The 24,380-nt window shown below is 51.5% G+C and overlaps 1 protein-coding gene across 1 annotated transcript in view; it reads right to left on the bottom strand.

The window, feature by feature from the left end:
* The window catches only part of PA2G4 (proliferation-associated 2G4), an 86,905-nt gene that overhangs the window by 38,095 nt on the left and 24,430 nt on the right, over positions 1-24,380 (bottom strand). The window lies entirely within an intron of this gene.

Below are 24,380 nucleotides of genomic sequence, written 5' to 3'. Positions count from 1 at the left end.
AACAAATACGCCGAGGCAATAGTCTCCTTTAACCATCTAGCCAAAGTGGCCTTGGAAGCCGCTTCCCCCTTTCTGGGACCTCCATACAAAATGAACAAACGATCCGACGCTCGGAAGTCCTGCGTTCTGCTCAAATACGACCGCAAAATGCGTCGAACATCTAACTTAGCCAAACGGCGTTGAGAGAGATCACCCGACCTATCCCCCAACACTGGTAACGAAATCACCTGATTAACATGAAAGGAGGATACCACCTTAGGAACAAACGAAGGAACTGTCCGCAAAGTCACTTTCTCCTTAGCCAAGGAGAGAAAAGGCTCTCTACAAGACAAAGCCTGTAGCTCCGAAATTCTACGCGCCGAAGCAATGGCCACCAGAAACACTGTCTTTAACGTAAGATCTTTACACGAGATGGACGCCAACGGTTCAAACGGAGGACCCACCAGAGCCTCCAACACCAAATTCAAATCCCAAGGCGGAACCGTCGGCCGACGAGGTGGACGAAGCAACTTGACAGCTTTCAAGAACCGCCCCACGTCCGGCGAAGCCGCCAAGGAAATCCCCTGAATCTTTCCACGGAAACAAGACAACGCTGAAACCTGCACTTTCAGGGAAGAGAGCGAGAGCCCCCTGTCCAGACCGTCCTGCAGGAACTCCAAAACTTCCGCGATGGAAACCCGTAGAGGAACATACTGCCGCTCTTGACACCAGTTCTCAAAAATGCGCCACACCCGCACATAAGCCAAAGAAGTAGACCTCTTACGAGAACGCAGCATGGTATCAATTACCCTGGCTGAAAAACCTTTCTTCCTTAATCTGAGCCTCTCAAGAGCCAGGCCGTAAGCGAGAATGGAGCAGGGTCGGCCATCTCGATCGGCCCCTGAACCAATCTCACCCTGGAGCCCAACGGAATGGGATCCTGCACCAATAACCGAACCAGGTCTCCGTACCACGGACGTCGAGGCCAATTGGGCGCAATCAGAACCACTAGACCTGCATGGTGCCCGATCCGCTGCACCACGCGGCCCACCAGCGGCCATGGCGGAAATACATAAAGCAACTGCTGAGTCGGCCACGGGAGCACTAACGCGTCGATGCCCTCGGCCCGAGGATCTCTTCGACGACTGAAGAAGCGAGGGGCCTGAGCGTTGTCGGCCGATGCCATGAGATCCAGCACCGGCCGCCCCCATGCCAACACCAGTCGATTGAACACTGAGGGATGGAGGGACCACTCTCCGGGGTCTAACGTGTGTCTGCTTAGGAAATCCGCGCTCACGTTGTCCACCCCTGCCACGTGGCCCGCCGAGATGCTCTGCAGATGAGCTTCTGCCCACAACATTAACTCCGCCGCCTCCACAGCTAACGCTTGGCTCTTCGTTCCCCCCTGCCGATTTACATAAGCGACGGCCGTGGCATTGTCGGAAAGAACCCTGACTGCCTTGCCTTCTATCAGGCTGTGAAAGGACCGAAGAGCCAACCGAATTGCTCGAGTCTCCAGGCGATTGATGGACCACGATGCTTCCTCCACCGTCCAAAGTCCTTGAGCTACCTGCCCCAGGCAATGCGCTCCCCAGCCCGAGAGACTCGCATCCGTGGTCAGAACCGTCCAAGTGGGAGAGTCCAGCGGCATTCCTTTCACCAGATTCGGAGAGTGTAGCCACCAGCGAAGGCTGCGAAGGGCAACCCCCGACAGAGGGAACCTCTCCTCCAGGTCCTGAGACTGAGGGGACCAACGAGACAACAAGGCTCTCTGTAACTCTCTCATATGGGCCCTGGCCCAAGGAACCACCTCTATTGTTGCTGCCATCAGACCCAACACCTGAAGATACGCCCGAGCCGAAGGCGCTCTCTGTGCTCGGAGCCGCCTGATCTGTCCCTGCAGCTTGGAGATGCGAGGAGCTGTCAAAAACACCCGGCCCTTCTTCGTGTCGAAGCGAACTCCCAGATACTCCAGAGACTGGGAAGGCACCAGGTGACACTTTGCCAGATTGACCACCCAACCGAGCGACTGCAAGAAGGTCACCACACGGCCGGTGGCCTCCTCGCTCTCTGACCTTGATTTGGCCCGAATCAACCAGTCGTCCAGATATGGATGCACCAAAATGCCCTGCAAGCGCAGCGCCGCCGCCACCACAACCATCACCTTGGAGAAGGTGCGAGGCGCAGTCGCCAGACCGAAAGGTAGTGCACAAAACTGAAAATGCCTCCCTAAGACCACAAAGCGAAGAAAACGCTGGTGCGCCTCTAGGATGGGAATGTGTAAGTAAGCCTCTGTCAGGTCCAGAGACGTCAGAAACTCTCCTTCTTGCACCGCTACAATCACTGAGCGCAAAGTCTCCATCCGAAAGGAGGGAACCTTTAGGGCCGCATTGACCTTTTTGAGGTCTAAAATGGGCCGGAAGGCACCTTCTTCCTTCTTGGGCACCACGAAATAAATGGAGTAACAGCCCGTACCTCTTTCTAACCTGGGGACCGGTACCACCGCCCCTAAACCGATGAGACGCGACAGAGTGTCCCTTATTGCTCTCGCCTTGCCTCTTGAATGACAGGGAGACACGAGAAAGAAGTCGGAGAGGGGACTGTCGAATTCTAGGGCGTACCCATCTCGCACTATCTGCAGTACCCACTGGTCTGACGTGATATGGACCCACCTCTGGTAAAACAAGCGTAAGCGAGCCCCCACGCGAACCAGAGGCTGGGTCCCCAAACCATCATTGAGACACACGGGACGTACCGGACGCTCCCGAAGAGGAGCCTCGCCCCCCGCGACGGCCACCTCGAAAGGACTGGGTTCTCTGGAAAAACCGACCCCTAGTCCCCCCAGAAGACCTACCGGGTCGATACCGCCGAGCCTCCTGAAAACGCCCCCGTCCTGCTGCCCCCTTAGACACCTTGGGACGAAGCTCAGGAAGCCGAGGCGCCTTAGCATCACCAAGACCCTTCACCAATTTATCCAATTCCTCCCCGAAAAGCAAAGAGCCTCTAAAGGGGAGGGAACAAAGTTTAGTCTTGGAAGCGGCATCAGCCACCCAGCCCCGCAACCACAGGGCCCGCCGAGCCGCCACGGCAAAAGTCATGTTCTTAGCCGATGCCCTCAACAAATCGTACAGTGCATCCGCCAAGAACGACGACCCCATCTCCAACTTGGCCAGATCTTGAACCAGAGAAGCCCTATCAGCCTGCGGGCCATCCAGGAGCCTCTCCGCCCAACGAAAACAAGCCCGCGCCACCAGACCTCCACAAACAGACGCTTGCAGCGCCAAGGCAGACAGATCAAAACTCCGCTTTAGGAAGGTCTCCAATTTCCTATCCTGAGGGTCCCGCAACGCGGCCCCCCCATCCACTGGAATAGCAGTAGCCTTAGTCACTGCCGTAACCACGGCATCCACCGTCGGAGGCCTGAGAGACTCTCTGTCCTCCTGAGGAAGGGGATAGAGCTTGGCCATAGCCCGAGCTACCTTACACTGAGCCTCCGGCGACTGCCACTCCTGCGAGATCATATCTCTCAAGTCCGCATTCATAGGAAAGGAGCGAGAGACCCGCCTGATCCCCTTAACCAAAGGATCCACCTGCTTCCCATCCCCAATGGGAGCTGCCGCAGAATCAAACCTTAAAGTGGCAGACACCTGCTCAATGAGTTCCGACAATTCATCCCTGTGAAAAATTCTAACCACCGAGGGGTCCTCCCCCGGCAAAGACAGGTCCCCATCCTGCCCTGCCACCGACCCCTCTTCCTCTTCCAGGGGGCTAAAATCACCCTCCGAGTCTGGAGGAGAAAAGACCTCTACATCTTCAGAGCACTCCACTCGCGGTCTTTTAGCGGTAGCCCCCCCCAACCTTGGACTAAGGGACTCCGCACCCGATGGGCCCGCCTTCCAAGCCTGAAACAAACTCCAAACAAACTCTGGAGGGAACCCCATGCTGCCCGAGGCTTCCCCCCCAGCGGGACTCGAAATCGGGAAAGGCTGCGGTCCCACGACCGTCTCAGCACCCAAAAGACCCGAATCCAAGATGGCGGCGGTTCCCGCCAAAATCGGGACCGCCGTTGAAGAACCAAACTGAGCCGCACCACCCTCCTGCGCTCCCGCAGAAGGAATCTCCGCTGCTAACACCGGAGGCGCGGGAGATGAGGCCTTGGGCTCTCCACAAAAGCGGCAGGGACCGCCAGCCGCTTCAACACCCCGACGCGCGCACAGCCGGCAACGAAGAAACTTCCCCGACATACTCGCGCCTCTTAAACAGCTGATTACTACCGGCGAAGTAAAAATCAAGAAATAACACTCACCGGCGCTGAATCACTGGCCCAGCTCTCCCAGACCGGCTGAACAACTCCGGAAACCCCGGAGTGCAGCTGCTGCAGCTCTCCACACGAGGTGTTTTTTTTTTTTTTTTTTAACTTTATTTGAGCCCTGCTGCTATAATCTGAATGGCACTCAAGGCTGCAGGATTAACACTGCAGCCGAGGCACAAAGCTGCCCAAAACGGGAGAGCCAGTCGGGGGAGGGACCCGGCCACCCGGGTGTGACACCCCAGAGGGGACAATGGTAGGCCCCACCGGACCTACCAACCCCTTGCACACCACAGAGTTCCAGGCACAGGGATCAACTGATCTTTCACCAACTTCTCCTTAGAAACAACTGAAAATAAACTAGTCTCACAAAATGGACCTAAATCCTGCCAGACCGGACAAGCTGCACAGCTGCATGTCTACCCTCTGCTGAGACTGAGAAAATACTGGAGATAGAGGGCTAGCACAGGTTATATGTACTCAGTTTGAAGTTAGTTTTCTCAGTCTCCCTCTGCTGGTAGGCATGCATAACCCAAGCGTCTTGACCGGTCTGGAGGGTTGCTGAGGAAACTCGCTAATACAGGCCCAAAACTAACACTCGTATAAGTAAGCCTAACATCTTCCTGAACAGCATATAAGAAGATTGTATTTTCATATTCATAGGTAATGCATTCTGACGTGTCCCCTGAAAAGGAAATGATTTTTCTATTATTGATTTCAATCTGATATTTTTCATTGCAGGATAGCCTAATGTTAAGGTCCGATAATAACAAAGGTTTCTCCTAGAAGGGTTCTCTAACATATCCACCAACCAGTCCGCATTTGCCCCAAAAATTGCTTTGAAAAATCAGATATATCATTTTGAATCTAATACGCGTTCAATTGACAGCCAATGTAACTCTTTTACAATAGGTGAAACACTAGCAAACTGACGCAGGCCAGAAATTAATCTGGCTGCCATATTCTGTAATAACTGCAAACGATTTTTCAGTTTACATTTGATCCGAATATAGCAAATTACAATAGCTGAGGATAATAATCCACTACTAACTCCAGACTCCGTTCTTTCATCTTGCTGCACCATATGCCTGGAAGAGACTTCCTGAACCAGTACGTCAAGTTCTCTCTCTCGCAGTCTTCAAATCTAGGTTAAAAGCACACCATTTTGATGCTGCTTTTAACTCCTAACCCTTACTCACTTGTTCAGTACCCATGTTTTATCATTCCCACATTAATAATTCCCTTATTTGTCTTGTCTGTCCTAATTAGATTGTAAGCCCTGTCGAGCAGGGACTGTTTATTCATGTCCATTGTACAGCTCTGCGTGTCTAGTAGCGCTATAGAAATGATAAGTGGTAGTAGTAGTAGTGAGGAAGAAGAACAGCCTGCGCTAAGGTTCTAAAGTCTTCTTTCTGCAAATAAGATCTAATCGCTTGCAGCTGTTTGAGCTTTAACAAAAAAGTCTTACTCAAAGCACTGAGCTGCTTTTCAAATGAAAGAGTGGAATCTAAAATGACTCCTAATACTTTAGAAAAGCCCTCAATTTTCAAAAATGTCACCGTAAAGTCAAAACAGAACTATTTGCAACATTGTCACCAAGCCAAAGTAACTTAAGGCTTTTATTTATTCAAACATAGAAAATGTCTAGTTGCCCAGATGTCAATATAAGACATACAGAGCCCTGTTTATAAGCCATGGTATAGGTGCGCTTTTTTAACGCACACTAAAAATTAGTGTGCGCTAACACTAGACACACCCATAGGGAATATATGGGTGTCTCTAGTGTTAGCGCACACCAATTTTTAGCATGCTAAAAATGCTAGCGCGCCTTAGTAAACATGGCCCATTGTACTATCCAAAGTCTCCATTAAAGGGCAAAGAAGAAAAATCAGCATATTATAGAACTAATTCTTTCCTCAGAAAAAAAAACTGCCCAAAGAACTGAGATAAACACTGAATAGAGATGGAGAAAGTGGAGACCCTTGACGTACACAACCAGGATTCCAACTAAATGATCTTTCCGAATGTCCCTTAACAAAGTAACATAGTAGATGAAGGCAGAGAAAGACCTGTATGGTCCATCCAGTCTGGAAAACCCTGGGGTGGGTGGGATTATAAATCCCAGTGAGTCAGCCAAGTGCTGTATCAAAAAAAGTTCTCTAGGTATGACTAGAACTGATACAGACTGATCAAACAATTTTCAGTTGATTTAACTCTCAAATTCCACTTGAATATAACTTTCCTTTAGTAAATAAATCTAAATATTCCCAATAATTACAGCAGTTTCATCAATGTAAAATGCAAATTTATAACCAGTTGGGAGACTAAGTTTTTGTTTTTGCCTAGGACTGGCAGAACCTTTTCACAAAGTTAGAATGCTACAGGACCAGAAGCAGTTAGAAAAACCTATCCTCTTATCAGAGGATAGGCTATCAGAACACTACATATAGAATTGACAAGGGATGTAAGCTGGGTAGCGGGGGGGAGGGAGGGGGAGAAAAATTAAAACTGTTTAGTGATCTTAGTTACTGGTAGGAATTATTGCATTTGTATACCTTACTGAATTGTTGTTATATTTCTGCTAATAAAAAGATTTAAGCATAAAATATTTTCAAACCAAATTAGCATTGTTCCCGACACTCCTACAAACATTTGATAGGTAAATTATTTTATGGTTGCAGTAACCTCATAATTTCTGTTACAGTACTGAACATTACTGTTCATGTGGCCAACTGAAGATGCTGGACTGAGGAACTAGGGCTGACAAAGCCAAGTATTAAAGTACCTGCATATATTTCCAGAATACTGTAAATACTATTCTGTTCAATATGTTGTATCATTTTGCCATGCATTATTTTGATTTTTTGGTACATAATTCCCTGGAGTGCATACAGTGTGTATATCATCATCAGTAACAGAGGTACTGAGGGAGGCAGATGGAAGACAGTGAAGGGGTTCTTCCCTGCTGTGTTAAAAAGTGCCCCCCTCCTTTTTTTTGTGGTGCTCATACAGGGAGAGCAGTGTTCCCTTTTAACCTGTACTAAACATCCAGTATCTGAGTAAAATTCAGAGTAGTTATAATGTACAGGTGTACAAGTATGGAAAGCATGCAGAGTACAGTTCATTTCCAACCTCCCTGTGTTTGTGTGTGTGTGCATGTCTGTGTATGTATCTGTAAGAAGTGCTCACAAGGTAATGTAATGGAAAATTTTCTCTTTCAGGTCAACTCAGTCCTTTGCTTGTGAAGAAAATTTTTGCGCATGTTAACTCAGTCTTTAGAGGGAACATTGCCTTCCACCATCAAAAATTTCACTGGGGCCTCCAAGTGAGCTGGATCAGATCCCCATAGTAGAGCCTCCTCGGCCAGTACAGGGCTAACACCACCACTAGGCCTCCGTGTCCTCTATGTTGGATGATCCGGCCCGGCAACAGCCAGGCCGGAAACACATACAGCAACCCAGATGCCATAGTTGAACCAAGGCATCAATTTCTTTCAATTAAAAAACCTGGGTACCTTCACACTGGTTGCTCAAGCCATCAAATCCATCACTGGCTGACCCCCCGATTCTGAGACCACTCCCGAGTCCAGAAGATTTATGCTCAAAAAAATACACTTTCTATATGCCGGCCATATGTGCTATGAACAGATCCAAAAAAGTGACTCTCCACTCTTACCATCCAATTCACTGCCTCCACCCCACTCCTCCTTGCACTGCTCTGCTGATTTAAAGTAAGCCACTGCTATCATATTATTGGACAGTAGTTGTACCACCCTGCCTTGGATCAATGGTCGGAAGGCTATATCTAGGATAAGCAGCATATAGACTCTGGGCAAGTCACTTAACCCTCCATTGCCCCAGGTACAAATATGTACCTGTACCTGTATATGTAAGCCTGCCATGAGTGGGAAAGCGCGGGGTACAAATGTAACAAAACAAAAAAAAATGTATTGTACTTTTTTGGGATCTTGCCAGGTACTTGTGCCCTGGATGATGGGCTTGATGGACCTTCAGTCTGTCCCAGTATGGCAATACTTATGTAGTTATATAGGGCCAAATCATATAGTTCTAGTATCTAACCAGTTTATTGATCACTCTGCCGCCTCCTCAGACCAGAGGCCCTGGGCAACCTGACTCAGGCAATGCGAGCCCCCCAGCCCTTGACAGTGGCATTTATCCACTCAAGATTCCAAACTCATGTCTCATTCCAAGTCAGGGCTGTAAAGTCACCATTCCTTGCTTCACATCCAACTCTCATGTCTGCCGTGCCCATCAAGAAAGAACTGCTTCCTGAAGGAGATGCATAAGGGCCCTGGCCCACATCTTGTGTCACTACCACCATAGGTTCATGCACCTGGAGGTAATCCCAAATCTGCACTTCTATTACCTGTGAGCAAGTGCAAAATGATGCATGTGGGAAAGAGGAACCTGAATTATAGCTACGTGATGGAAGGTTCCACTTTAGGAGTCACCAACCAGCTTAGGGCTCTTCAGCTTGGAAACGAGACGGCTGAGGGGAGATATGATTGAGGTCTATAAAAGCCAAAAGTGAATCAATTTTTCACTCTTTCAAAAAGTACAAAGACCAGGGAGCACTCAATGAAATTATATGGAAATACTTTTAAAACAGGAAATATTTTTCACTCAAAGAACAGTTAAGCTCTGGAACTCATTGCCTGAGGATGTGGTAACAGCAGTTAGCATATCTGGGTTTAAAAAAGGTTTAGACAAGTTTCTGGAGGATGTGTCCATAGTCTGCTATTGAGATGACATGGAGGAAGCCACTGCTTGCTTCGGGATTGGTAGAATGGAATGTTTCTACTAATTGAGTTTCTGCCAGGTACTTGCGACCTGGATTGGCCACTGTTGGAAGAAGGATACTTGGCTAGATGGACCATTGGTCTGACCCAGTATAGATATTTTTATGCTATGCTCTTTACTTGAGTACCATGAAGTAAATAGAGCATCACCCTGGTGAAGTTGTAAATCATCCTGTAGCCAGGACTAGCCCACCAGGGGATGCAATGTCCACTCGTACCGAGGATGCGTCTCCAAGAGCTTCTGTCCAGAAGGAAAGGGTTAGGACAGCTGTTGTAGTTGGTGATTCAATTATTAGGCATGTAGATAGCTGGGTGGCTGGTGGACACGAGGATTGCCTGGTGACTTGCATGCCTGGTGCGAAAGTAACTGACCTCACGCGTCACCTAGATAGGATTTTAGATAGTGCTGGGGAGGAGCCGGCTGTCTTGGTACATGTAGGTAATAATGACATAGGAAAATGTGGGAGGGAGGTTCTGAAAGCCAAATTTAGACTCCTATGTAAAAACTGAAATCCAGATCCTCCAGGGTAGCATTTTCAGAAATGCTCCCTGTTCAACATGCAGGGCCCAAGAGACAGGCAGAGCTCTGGAGTCTCAATGCGTGGATGAAATGATGGTGCAGAGAGGAGGGTTTTAGATTTGTTAGGAACTAAGTAACATTCTGTGGAAGGGGGAGCCTATTCCAAAAGGATAAGTGTGACCAGGATCTTGGCATCGGCATTTAAAAAGGAGATAGAGCAGCTTTTAAACTAGAAACTGGGGAAAGGCCGACAATCGCTCAAAGGCGCATGGTTCGGAATAAGGTATCTTTCAAAGATATCACCAAAACAGAGAAGATAGGACAACCCGATAGCAAGGTTGCAATAAATAGTAGACCAGGTGTCTTTAAATATAAAGTAGACAGATTTTCAAGATTGTACATTATCAATGTCAACTGCTGAGCAAGATGTAAATAGGAACAAACAGATTGAAATGTCAATATGTGAATGCTAGAAGCCTAAGAAATAAAATGGGAGAGTTAAAATATATTGTACTAAATAAAAAAAAAATAGATATAATAGGCATTTCTGAGACCTGGTGGAAGGACAACCAGTGTGACACTGTCATACCAGGATACAAATTATATCGCAGTGATAGGGTTGATCGAATTTGTGGAGGGGGTAGCACTGTAAGTTAAGAGGGCCTTGAATAGAATAGACTGAAAATTGTACAGGACACAAAACACATCTTGGATTCCCTATGGATTGAAATTTCATGTGTAAAGGGGAAAAGGATAGTGATAGGACTGTATTACTGTCCACCTGGCCGGGATGAAGAGACAGATGTAGAAATGTTAACAGAAATCAGGGAGGCTAACAAAACTAGGGAACACGATAATAATGGACAATTTCAATTACCCCGATATTGACTGGATAAATGTAACATCAGTGCATGCTAGCTAGAGAGCTAAAATTCCTTGATGGAATCAAGGACTGCTTTATGGAGCAGCTGGTTCAGGAGCCAACGAGGGGGAATAATTCTTCCTCGGTGAAGACCGAAGCAAAGAATTCATTTAATCTCTCCACTGTGGCCTTGTCTTCCCCGAGTGCCCTTTTTACCCCTCGGTCATCTAGCGGTCCAACAGATTCTTTTGCCGGCTTCTTGCTTTTAATATACCTAAAAAACTTTTTACTATGTGTTTTTGCCTCCAACGCAGTCTTCTTTTCAAAGTCTCTCTTTGCCTTCCTTATCAGCGATTTGCATTTGACTTGACATTCCTTATGCTGTTTCTTATTATTTTCAGTCGATTCCTTTTTCCATTTTCTGAAAGATTTTCTTTTATTAAAAGCGGGGGTGGACCCGTATCCCCTCCTTGCAGAGAACAGCTGCTATCACCACTATTACCTTGGAGAAGGTTCAGGATGCTGTAGTGAGCCAGGCCAAAATGCATACTAAACTGCCATGACCTACCTGCAGTATGTCACCTCCCCCCACCTTCCAGAAATAGTGGAAACAAGTGAAGAGAAAAAAAAGGGGGGGGGGGGGGGGATGCGATCATATTAAATCCCCTGAGCGAGCCCCAATCTGACAGCACCATACACCAGGAAGCAGTCTGGGGATAAGCTGCACTAAGACTTATTTTTGTCTTTTTTTTTCCTTCACCCTCTTCAAAACAAAAAAATAAAAGACTTTAAAAAAACAGCTGGCCCCTTCCCAAGAGTGGAGGACCACAGTAGGCACTGCAACCACAACCCCCACAAGGATCAGAAGGGGGACAGGGAGAGGAAGTTGGAACCACCAAGTTTAGCACTTTTGGGCTCTGTGGACCACCTTCTACCAGTCCTAGCTCTCTACTCTATTCCTAAGTGGGGGGGAAAATAAGAAGGACTTGCCTGCAGAATTCCCTGGACTCTGTCTTCCAACAGAAGTCTGGGCCTACAGTTTTCCTGAGACTAACCAACTCACTCTATGAGTAGTTGCTGTACAAAACCACATGTCTGTACCATCTGCTGGAGCCAGAGAAATACTAAGGAGCTGAAGGCACGATCAGCCCCTAATGAGAGAAGTTAGATCTGAACTTTTTTTTTTTTTGCTCCTTCTGCTGGTGGGGAATATAGCCCACTCATCTGGGCTGGTCTGGCATGGACAATAATGAAGAAGAAATTAGGGCTTACCTGCTAAATTATCTTTCCTTTAGTTGCTCCAGACCATTCCCAATGAGTAGGTATATGCCCTCCTACCAGCAGACAGGAAGACTGAGAACTTACTGAGAGATCACTGTATATAGTCCTGTGTAGCCCTGAGCCTCCACAGTATTTCTTTTGACAAAGCTAAGATGGTAACTGAACAACCAGTGCAAGGTAAAATTATGTATCATACCTGATAATTTTCTTTCCATTAATCATAGCTGATCAATCCATAGACTGGTGGGTTGTGTCCATCTACCAGCAGGTGGAGATAGAGAGCAAACTTTTGCCTCCCTATATGTGGTCATGTGCTGCCGGAAACTCCTCAGTATGTCGATATCAAAGCTCCATCCGCAGGACTCAGCACTTAGAGAATTACACCCACAAAGGGACACTCTGCCCAGCTCACCACCGCCGAAACGGGGGAGGGGAAGTAACCCAGCTCATCCCCACACAAGTGGGGGAGGGGAATCCGTCCAGCTCATCCCCGCGGAGCGGGGGAGGGACACCACCCCGCCGATGCGGGGGGATCTGGCTTATCCTGCAACCGCAACCGCGGGAGGAGCTGACTGACCCTAACACCGCCGAAGCGGGAGGGGTACAAAGCTGCCCTACAGCCGCACGAAGCGGGAGGGAGTGCCGGCAGAATTTAAGTCTCAATCCAGCCCCGTAAAACGGAGGGGAGAGGAATGCAGCAGCTCACTGTAACACAAACTCGTCTCAACTCTTGAAGAATCCAAGTGAAAAAACTTGAACACGAAGTCCTCCTGAAGTAACTGAAGACTAAACTTGAACCTAAAATTCAACCAGAATATAAACAGTACAGATATCTGGGAGGGGCTATGGATTGATCAGCTATGATTAATGGAAAGAAAATTATCAGGTATGATACATAATTTTACCTTCCATATCATCATGCTGATCAATCCATAGACTGGTGGGATGTACCGAAGCAGTACTCACCCAGGGCGGGACATTGAAATCCCTGACCTCAACACTGAAGCTCCAAACCGGGCCTCCGCCCGTGCCGCCACAGTCAAGCGGTAATGCTTGGAGAATGTATGAGCCGATGCCCAAGTTGCCGCCTTGCATATCTCTTCCAAGGAGACGGACCCTGCCTCTGCCATCGAGGCCGCCTGAGCTCTAGTGGAGTGAGCCTTCAGCTGGATAGGCGGCACCTTCCCTGCGGCCACATAAGCCGCTGCAATGGCTTCCTTGACCCATCTTGCCACTGTAGGCTTAGCAGCCTGCAGACCCTTACGAGGACCTGCAAACAGGACAAACAGATGATCCGATTTCCGGAAATCATTGGTCACTTCCAAGTATCTGATGATGACTCGTCTCACATCCAGATATTTAAGAGCAGAGTATTCCTCTGGGTAGTCCTCCCTACGAAAGGAAGGGAGACAGAGCTGCTGATTCACATGGAAGCGAGAAACAATCTTGGGCAGGAAGGAAGGCACTGTGCGAATAGCCACTCCTGCCTCAGTGAACTGCAGAAAAGGCTCTCGACATGAGAGCGCCTGGAGCTCGGAAACTCTTCTGGCTGAAGTGATAGCCACCAAAAAGACTGCTTTCAACGTCAGGTCTTTCAGAGATGCCCTCGACAAGGGTTCAAAAGGCGGCTTCTGTAATGCTCTTAGCACCAGATTGAGATTCCACGCAGGCACCACCGAGTGCAGAGGAGGGCGCAGGTGATTAACTCCCTTGAGAAAACGCACCACATCTGGCTGCGAAGCCAGGGAAGCACCCTTCAGGCGGCCCCTGAAGCAAGCCAGGGCCGCTACCTGGACTTTAAGGGAACTGAGCGACAGGCCCTTCTCCAGACCTTCTTGCAGGAATGCCAACACTGAAGAAATTGGAGCAGTGAATGGAGAAAATGAGCCTGCTTCACACCACGCTGCAAAGGTACGCCAAACCCTGGCGTAAGCAGTAGAAGTAGAGCGCTTCCTCGCTCTCAGCATAGTGGCGATGACCTTGTCTGAGAAGCCCTTCTTCCTCAGACGCTGCCGCTCAATAGCCAGGCCGTAAGACCAAAGGGGAAGGGATCCTCCATCACCACGGGACCCTGATGCAACAGGCCCTGCTCCACTGGCAGCCGCAGAGGATCGTCGACTGAGGGCCTGATCAAGTCCGCATACCAGGGACGTCTGGGCCAATCCGGACCCACCAGGATTATCCGGCCTGGATGCTTTGCCACCCGGTCTAGCACCCTGCCCAGCATGGGCCAGGGCGGGAACACATAGAGAAGCTCTTGTGTCGGCCACTGTTGGAGAAGAGCATCTACTCCCAGGGATCGAGGGTCCCGTCCTCTGCTGAAAAAGCGCGGCACTTGGCAATTGGCCGATGACGCCATCAGATCTAGGCTCGGCTGGCCCCAGCGCTTCGTGATGTCCAAGAACGCCTGAGCAGATAGCTGCCACTCTCCGGGCTCCAAGGTATGGCGACTGAGAAAGTCCGCCTTGACATTCATGACTCCGGCAATGTGGGCCGCTGACAGCTGTTCCAGGTTTGCTTCCGCCCACTGGAATAGACTCATAGCCTCCTTGGCTAGAGGGGCGCTCTTGGTACCTCCCTGGCGGTTGACATAGGCCAAAGCCGTGGCATTGTCCGACAGGACCCGTACTGGCTTCAACGCCAGTACCGGGATGAACTCCAAAAGCGCCAATCGAATGGCTCTGAGTTCCAGGAGGTTGATAGACCACTTTGCCTCTGCAGGAGACCAGAGCCCCTGCGCTGTCCTTCCCAAGCAGTGGGCTCCCCAGCCCGACAAAGAGGCGTCCGTCGTGACAACAATCCACTCCGGGGTCACCAGAGGCATTCCCGCAGACAACTTGTCTGTCTGCATCCACCAGCTCAGCGCCTTGCGCACTGCTGGGTCCAAGGGAAGGCGCACAGCATAATCCTCCGACATCAGAGTCCAGCGCTGCAGCAGAGAGTGTTGTAGTGGTCTCATATGAGCCCTGGCCCAGGGCACTACTTCCATCGTGGCCGTCATAGAGCCCAACAGCTGCACATAGTCCCAAGCCCGAAGAGGAGAGGCTACTAGGAACTGGTCCACCTGAGCCTGAAGTTTGACAATCCGATTGTCTGGCAGGAACACTCTGCCCACTTGGGTGTCGAATCAAACTCCCAGATACTCCAGGGACTGAGTCGGGCGCAGCTGGCTTTTCTCCCAGTTGATGATCCACCCCAGGGAGCTCAAAAGAGCAACCACCCGGTTCACAGCTTTGCTGCACTCTGCATAAGAGGGGGCTCGGATCAACCAGTCGTCCAGATAAGGATGGACTTGTACTCCTTCCTTCCTCAGGAAGGCCGCGATGACCACCATGACTTTGGAGAAGGTCCGCGGAGCAGTAGCCAACCCGAACGGGAGGGCTCTGAACTGGAAGTGTCGGCCCAGGACTGCAAAACGCAGAAAGCGTTGATGGGGAGGCCAGATGGGAATATGCAAGTACGCTTCCTTGATGTCCAAGGATGCCAGGTACTCCCCTGCCTTCACTGCCGCTATAACAGAGCGGAGAGTCTCCATGCGAAAGTGCCGAACTTTCAAGGCCCGATTGACCCCTTTGAGGTCGAGGATAGGCCGGACAGAACCTCCTTTCTTTGGTACCACAAAGAAAATGGAGTAACGTCCCTTGCCAAGCTGATTTTCTGGCACCGGAACGACCGCACCCAGGCGGATCAGATTGTCCAAGGTCTGCTGCACTGCCACAGCTTTGACCGGAGACTTGCAGGGAGAGAGTACAAACCCGTCTCTTAAGGGTCGGCAGAACTCTAGCTTGTAGCCGTCTTTGATGACTTCCAGCACCCACGCGTCTGAAGTTATTGTGGTCCACTCGCCCAGAAACGAGGACAGCCGTCCTCCAATCTGCACTGGGGTGTGGACCAAGGCCCCGTCATTGGGTACGAGACCCTGGGGGAGGACCGGAGGGAGCACCTCCGGGACGGCGGTCTCTGCAAAAGGAATGCTGCTTGGGGGAGAAGTTCCTCTTGAAGGAAGAGGAGGCAGAAGAGCCCGACCTGCCCGGGCGGTACCGACGGGCTTCCTGAAACCGTCCTCTGGAGGTACCGGGACGAGTACTAGCCCGAGCCCTGACCTCTGGTAACTTCTTGCCCTTAGACGTGCCGAGATCGGTCACGATTTTGTCCAGCTCGACCCCAAAGAGCAGCTTGCCTTTAAAAGGCAATTTCGCTAGGCGGGATTTAGAGGCGTGGTCAGCAGACCAATGCTTCAGCCAAAGCCACCGCCGTGCAGAGATTGTCTGAGCCATGCCTTTAGCTGAGGCCCTGAAGACATCATACAGCAAGTCTGCCAAATAGGCCAAGCCCGATTCCAGGGCCGGCCAATCAGCCCTCAAGGAATGATCCGAGGGGGAAGCCCGCTGCACCAAAGTCAGGCACGCCCTGGCCACATAGGAGCCGCAAACTGAGGCCTGCAAACTTAAAGCAGCCGCCTCAAAGGACGACCTTAAGGCCGCCTCCAATCTTCTGTCTTGGGTGTCCTTTAGGGCCGTGCCACCTTCCACCGGCAACGCCGTTTTCTTAGTCACCGCAGTGATTAAAGAATCCACGGTAGGCCACAGATAGGCCTCACGTTCACTTTCAGGCAAAGGATAGAGGCGGGACATAGCCCTAGCCACTTTAAGGCTCGCTTCCGGGACATCCCATTGAGCCGAAATTAAGGTGTGCATGGCATCATGCACGTGGAAGGTTCTAGGCGGGCGCTTCGTCCCCAGCATAATGGCAGAGCCAACAGGGGCTGAGGGAGAGACGTCCTCCGGAGAGGAAATCTTCAAAATGCCCATGGCCTGCACTAACAGGTTGGGCAAATCCTCTGAGCTAAAGAGCCGCGCTGCAGAGGGGTCATCCGCTCCATCCGAGCGGGGATCCGTCTCCTCCAAGGAATCCGCAAAGGACCGTTGGGAGAACTCAGATACGCTGCCCTCATCTACATCGGAGGAGACAAAGTCCTCCAAGGCCTGGGAATCAACCCGAGGGCGTTTACCTCCGGGGGCCTCAACCTCTTTACCAGACGAGGGAGCAGGGGCAGCGTTTTGCATAAGGAAGGCCTGATGCAGCAGCAAAACAAACTCGGGGGAGAAACCCCCCAGACTGTGCACTTCCGCAGCCTGGGCTACAGCCCTAGACGCACCCTCAACCAGCGCTCGCAAGAGCGGGGGAGAGACATGCTGCGCATCCAAGATGGCGTCCGGCGCGACACTCCGCGAAGGAGCCGCGCGGGAAGAACGGCGCTTAACTTTAGCCGCTTCTGTGCCGTCGCCCAAATTAAGGGCGTTCATGGCATCAATGTCTCCCACCTCAAGGGCGGCCCAAGAAGAAGCCGTCCGAGCCGTGTGGCCGACCAATATGGCGGAGGCGAGCCGCGGGGGATGGGCGTTTATGGCGGGAAAAACCGCCACACCGGAGGAAGGACCGGGACACTCATCGGCCACAAAACTGTCACCCAACAAGGGCGAATCAGACTTAAAGACCCCCGCATCCCCTCTGGAAGCGCACACGCGATCCGGGGAGCGACTCTTTGCGCCCTCGCCCTCCGACGCCATGGGCCACGTGGAGACCAATCGGGGAACCCCCTGCCCGCTATAAAAGGTAAAAATTACCTGCTGTCCGCTCCGAGCTGTAACGACCTGGTGTCCCAGTGAGTAGCTGCAATAAACGTTTAAATAAACGTCGAAATAAACGCCTTTAAGGACGTTCAAAATTTTTTTTTTTTTTTTTTAAATGGAGCCAGCGGGAGGGGGGAGAAAAGGAGGGACCTGGCGCCACCAGGTTTGCACTTGCTCAAGAAGAGCCCTCAACCCCAGGCACTCAACAAAACCTAAAAATTAGGCTTGGAGGCCTAGCCAGAGCTGCTGCTGTGTGTGACCACCACCTGCTGAGATAGAGAACATACTGGAGTTTCCGGCAGCACATGACCACATATAGGGAGGCAAAAGTTTGCTCTCTATCTCCACCTGCTGGTAGATGGACACAACCCACCAGTCTATGGATTGATCAGCATGATGATATGGAAGGTAAAATTATGTATAATCATACCTGATAATTTTCTTTCCATTAATCATAGCTGATCAATCCATAGACTGGTGGGTTGTGTCCATCTACCAGCAGGTGGAGATAGAGAGCAAACTTTTGCCTCCCTATATGTGGTCATGTGCTGCCGGAAACTCCTCAGTATGTCGATATCAAAGCTCCATCCGCAGGACTCAGCACTTAGAGAATTACACCCACGAAGGGACACTCTGCCCAGCTCACCACCGCCGAAACGGGGGAGGGGAATTAACCCAGCTCATCCCCACACAAGTGGGGGAGGGGAATCCGTCCAGCTCATCCCCGCGGAGCGGGGGAGGGACACCACACCCGCCGATGCGGGGGGATCTGGCTTATCCTGCAACCGCAACCGCGGGAGGAGCTGACTGACCCTAACACCGCCGAAGCGGGAGGGGTACAAAGCTGCCCTACAGCCGCACGAAGCGGGAGGGAGTGCCGGCAGAATTTATGTCTCAATCCAGCCCCGTAAAACGGGGGGGAGAGGAATGCAGCAGCTCACTGTAACACAAACTCGTCTCAACTCTTGAAGAATCCAAGTGAAAAAACTTGAACACAAAGTCTTTCTGAAGTAACTGAAGACTAAACTTGAACCTGAAATGCAACCAGAATAAAAACAGTACAGATATCTGGGAGGGGCTATGGATTGATCAGCTATGATTAATGGAAAGAAAATTATCAGGTATGATTATACATAATTTTACCTTCCATATCATCAAGCTGATCAATCCATAGACTGGTGGGATGTACCGAAGCAGTACTCACCCAGGGCGGGACATTGAAATCCCTGACCTCAACACTGAAGCTCCAAACCGGGCCTCCGCCCGTGCAGCCACCATCAAACGGTAATGCTTGGAGAATGTATGAGCCGAAGCCCAAGTTGCCGCCTTGCATATCTCTTCCAAGGAGACGGATCCGGCCTCTGCCATCGAGGCCGCCTGAGCTCTCGTGGAGTGAGCCTTCAGCTGGATAGGCGGCACCTTCCTTACGGCCACATAAGCCGCTGCAATGGCTTCCTTGACCCATCTTGCCACTGTAGGCTTAGCAGCCTGCAGACCCTTACGAGGACCTGCAAACAGGACAAACAGATGATCCGATTTCCGGAAATCATTGGTCACTTCCAAGTATCGGATGATGACTCGCCTCACATCCAGATATTTAAGAGCAGAGTACTCCTCTGGGTAGTCCTCCCTATGAAAGGAAGGGAGACAGAGCTGCTGATTCACATGGAAGCGAGAAACAATCTTGGGCAGAAAGGAAGGCACTGTGCGAATAGTCACTCCTGCCTCAGTGAACTGCAGAAAAGGCTCTCGACATGAGAGCGCCTGGAGCTCGGAAACTCTTCTGGCTGAAGTGATAGCCACCAAAAAGACTGCTTTCCACGTCAGGTCTTTCAGAGATGCCCTTGACAAGGGTTCAAAAGGCGGCTTCTGCAATGCTCTTAGCACCAGGTTGAGATTCCACGCAGGCACCACTGAGTGCAGAGGAGGGCGCAGGTGATTAACTCCCTTGAGAAAGCGCACCACATCTGGCTGCGAAGCCAGGGAAGCACCCTTCAGGCGGCCCCTGAAGCAAGCCAGAGCCGCTACCTGGACTTTAAGGGAACTGAGCGACAGGCCTTTCTCCAGACCTTCTTGCAGGAACGCCAACACTGAAGAAATTGGAGCAGAGAAGGGAGAAAGTGAGCCTGCTTCACACCACGCTGCAAAGATACGCCAAACCCTGGCGTAAGCAGTAGAAGTAGAGCGCTTCCTCGCTCTTAGCATAGTGGCGATGACCTTGTCTGAGAAGCCCTTCTTCCTCAGACGCTGCCGCTCAATAGCCAGGCCGGCCGTAAGACCAAAGGGGGAGGGATCCTCCATCACCACGGGACCCTGATGTAACAGGCCCTGCTCCACTGACAGCCGCAGAGGATCGTCGACTGAGAGCCTGATCAAGTCCGCATACCAGGGACGTCTGGGCCAAACCGGACCCACCAGGATTACCCTGCCGGGATGCTTTGCCACCCGGTCTAGCACCCTGCCCAACATGGGCCAGGGCGGGAACACATAGAGGAGCTCTTGTGTCGGCCACTGTTGGAGAAGAGCATCTACTCCCAGGGATCGAGGGTCCCGTCCTCTGCTGAAAAAGCGCGGCACTTGGCCATTGGCCGATGACGCCATCAGATCTAGGCTCGGCTGGCCCCAGCGCTTCGTGATGTCCAAGAACGCCTGAGCAGATAGTTGCCACTCTGCGGGCTCCAAGGTATGGCGACTGAGAAAGACCGCCTTGACATTCATGACTCCGGCAATGTGGGCCGCTGAAAGCTGCTCCAGGTTCGCTTCCGCCCACTGGCAAAGATTCATAGCCTCCTTGGCTAGAGGGGCGCTCTTGGTACCTCCCTGGCGGTTGACATAGGCCACAGCCGTGGCATTGTCTGACAGGACCCGTACAGGCTTCAACACCAGTACCGGGATGAACTCCAAAAGCGCCAACCGAATGGCTCTGAGTTCCAGGAGGTTGATAGACCACTTTGTCTCTGCAGGAGACCAGAGCCCCTGCGCTGTCCTTCCCAAGCAGTGGGCTCCCCAGCCCGACAAAGAGGCGTCCGTCGTGCCGACAATCCACTCTGGGGTCACCAGAGGCATTCCCGCAGACAACTTGACTGTCTGCATCCACCAGCTCAGCGCCTTGCGCACTGCTGGGTCAAAGGGAAGGCGCACAGCATAATCCTCCGACATCGGAGTCCAGCGCCGCAGCAAAGATTGTTGAAGTGGTCTCATATGAGCCCTGGCCCAGGGCACTACTTCCATCGTGGCCGTCATAGAGCCCAACAGCTGCACATAGTCCCAAGCCCGAGGAGGAGAGGCTACTAGGAACTGGTCCACTTGAGCCTGAAGTTTGACAATCCGATTGTCTGGCAGGAACACTCTGCCCACTTGGGTGTCGAATCGAACTCCCAGGTACTCCAGGGACTGAGTCGGGCGCAGCTGGCTCTACTCCCAGTTGATGATCCATCCCAGGGAGCTCAAAAGAGCAACTACCCGGTTCACAGCTTTGCCGCACTCTGCATAAGAGGGGGCTCGGATCAACCAGTCGTCCAGATAAGGATGGACTTGTACCCCTTCCTTTCGTAGGAAGGCCGCGATGACCACCATTACTTTGGAAAAGGTCCGCGGAGCAGTAGCCAACCCGAATGGGAGGGCTCTGAACTGGAAGTGTCGTCCCAGGACTGCAAAACGCAGAAAGCGTTGATGAAGAGGCCAGATGGGAATATGCAGGTACGCTTCCTTGATGTCCAAGGATGCCAGGAACTCTCCTGCCTTCACTGCCGCTATAACAGAGTGGAGAGTCTCCATGCGAAAGTGCCGCACTTTCAAGGCCCGATTGACCCCTTTGAGGTCGAGGATAGGCCGGACAGAACCTCCTTTCTTTGGTACCACCAAGTAAATGGAGTAACGTCCCTTGCCAAGCTGACTTTCTGGCACCGGAACGACCGCGCCCAGGCGGATCAGATTGTCCAAGGTCTGCTGCACTGCCACAGCTTTGACCGGAGACTTGCAGGGAGAAAGTACGAACCCGTCTTTTAAGGGTCGGCAGAACTCTAGCTTGTAGCCGTCTCTGATGACTTCCAGCACCCACGCGTCTGAAGTTATTGTGGTCCACTCGCCCAGAAACGAGGACAGCCGTCCTCCAATCTGCACTAGGGCATGGACCAAGGCCCCGTCATTGGGTACGAGCCCCTGGGGGAGGACCAGAGGGAGCACCTCCGGGACGGCGGTCTCTGCGAAAGGAATGCTGCTTGGGGGAGAAATTCCTCTTGAAGGAAGAAGGGGCAGAGGAGCCCGACTTGCCCGGGCGGTACCGACGGGCTTCCTGCAACCGTCCTCTGAAGGTACCGGGACGAGTACTAGCCCGAGCCCTGACCTCTGGTAATTTCTTGCCCTTAGACGTGCCGAGATCGGTCACGATTTGTCCAGCTCGACCCCATAGAGCAGCTTGCCTTTAAAAGGCAATCCAGCCAGGCGGGATTTAGAGGCGTGGTCAGCAGACCAATGTTTCAGCCAAAGCCACCGCCGCGCAGAGATTGTCTGAGCCATGCCTTTAGCTGAGGCCCTCAAGACATCATACAGCAAGTCTGCCAAATAGGCTAAGCCCGATTCCAGGGCCGGCCAATCAGCCCTCAAGGAATGATCCGAGGGGGAAGCCCGCTGCACCATAGTCAGGCACGCCCTGGCCACATAGGAGCCGCAAACTGAGGCCTGCAAACTTAAAGCAGCCGCCTCAAAGGACGACCTTAAGGCCGCCTCCAATCTTCTGTCTTGGGCGTCCTTCAGGGCCGTGCCACCTTCCACCGGCAAAACCGTTTTCTTAGTCACCGCAGTGATTAAAGAATCCACGGTAGGCCACAGATAGGCCTCACGTTCACTTTCATGCAAAGGATAGAGGCGGGACATAGCCCTAGCCACTTTGAGGCTCGCTTCCGGGACATCCCATTGAGCCGCAATTAATGTGCGCATGGCATCATGCACGTGGAAGGTTCTAGGCGGGTGCTTCGTCCCCAGCATAATGGCAGAGCCAACAGGGGCTGAGGGAGAGACGTCCTCCGGAGAGGAAAACTTCAAAGTGTCCATGGCCTGTAACAACAGGTTGGGCAAATCCTCTGGGCTAAAAAGCCGCGCTGCAGAGGGGTCATCCGCTCCATCCGAGCGGGGATCTATCTCCTCCAAGGAATCCGCAAAGGACCGTTGGGAGACCTCAGACACGCTGCCCTCATCTACATCGGAGGAGACAAAGTCCTCCAAGGCCTGGGAATCAACCCGAGGGCGTTACCTCTGGGAACCTCAACCTCTTTACCAGACGAGGGAGCAGGGGCAGCGTTTTGCATGAGGAAAGCCTGATGCAGCAGCAAAACAAACTCGGGGGAGAAACCCCCCAGACTGTGCACTTCCGCAGCCTGGGCAACAGCCCTAGACGCACTCTCAACCGGCGCTCGCAATAGCGGGGGAGAGACATGCTGCGCATCCAAAATGGCGTCCGGCGCGAAACTCCGCGAAGGAGCCGCGCGGGAAGAACGGCGCTTAACTTTAGCCGCTTTTGTGCCGTCGCCCAAATTAAGGGCGTTCATGGCATTAATGTCTCCAACCTCAAGGGCGGCCCACGAAGAAGCCGTCCGAGACGCGTGGCCGGCCAAGATGGCGGAGGCGAGGAGCGGGGGATGGGCGTTTATGGCGGGAAAAACTGCCACGCCGGAGGAAGGACCGGGACATTCATCGGTCACTAAACTGTCACCCATCAAGGGCGAATCAGGCTGTAAAACCCCCGCATCCCCTCTAGAAGCGCTCCAGCGATCCGGGGAGCGACCCTTTGCGCCCTCGCCCTCCGACGCCATATGCCACGAGGAGAAGAATCGGGAAACCCCCTGCCCGCTATAAAAAGGTAAAATTACCTGCTTGCCGCTCCGAGCTGTAACGAACTGGTGTCCCAGTGAGTAGCTGCAATGAACGTTTAAATAAACGTCGAAATAAACGCCTTTAAAGACGTTTAAATTTTTTTTTTTTTTTTTTTTTAACGGAGCCAGCGGGAGGGGGGAGAAAAGGAGGGACCTGGCACCACCAGGTTTGCACTTGCTCAAAAGAGCCCTCAACCCCAGGCCTCAACAAAACCTAAGGATTAGGCTTGGAGGCCTAGCCAGAGCTGCTGCTGTGTGTGACCACCACCTGCTGAGATAGAGAACATACTGAGGAGTTTCCGGCAGCACATGACCACATATAGGGAGGCAAAAGTTTGCTCTCTATCTCCACCTGCTGGTAGATGGACACAACCCACCAGTCTATGGATTGATCAGCTTGATGATATGGAACTAGCATTAGTTGATTCCAGTGGCAGAAATTTGTAGGGCAGCGGTGTGGTCATTGCTGCGTTCCTTTGTCAAATATTATCGGCTAGATATCCAGGCCCATTGAGAGGTGGCCTTTGGGCCTCTGTTCTCTCTAGGGGGTTGCAGGCGTCCCACCGTCATTGAGCACTGCTTTGGTACTTCCCATTCATAGGGAATGATCTGGAGCAGATGACAAGGAAGGCGAAATTAGGGCTTACCTGCCAATTTTCTTTCCTTTAGTTGCTCCAGACCATTCCCAATCCCTCCTGTGCTGCATTTTTCTGTCTTTGTGACCCATAAAAGAAACCCAGAACAGCTTCCAAACACTATTCCCAAACTGTTTAGATCCAATGTCTGTGGTGTTTTTTGTTTTGTTTTTGAAACATTTGAGAGAAACACAGGAATTTAGGCAAAAACGGAGACCCAGAACAGGCACCTACCTGTCATCTGCTAAGGAGACTGAGAAATACTGAGGAGGCTCAGGGCTGCACTAGACTACATACCGTGATCTCTCAGTAAGTTCTCAGTCTCCCCATCAGCTGGTAGGAGGGTATATACCCACTCATTAGGAATGGTCTGGAGCAGATGACAAGGAATCAGCACTTTATGCATACAACTAACACCGTGGAATATATGTATAATATGACCACCACAATGACACTACCTATTTTGTTTAGG

The sequence above is a fragment of the Microcaecilia unicolor genome, chromosome 3 (assembly GCF_901765095.1).
Source record: "Microcaecilia unicolor chromosome 3, aMicUni1.1, whole genome shotgun sequence".
NCBI classification, from domain to species: Eukaryota; Metazoa; Chordata; class Amphibia; order Gymnophiona; family Siphonopidae; genus Microcaecilia; species Microcaecilia unicolor.
The sequence above is the reverse complement of the archived record's forward strand: the minus strand, read 5'-3'. Positions and strand labels throughout refer to the sequence as shown.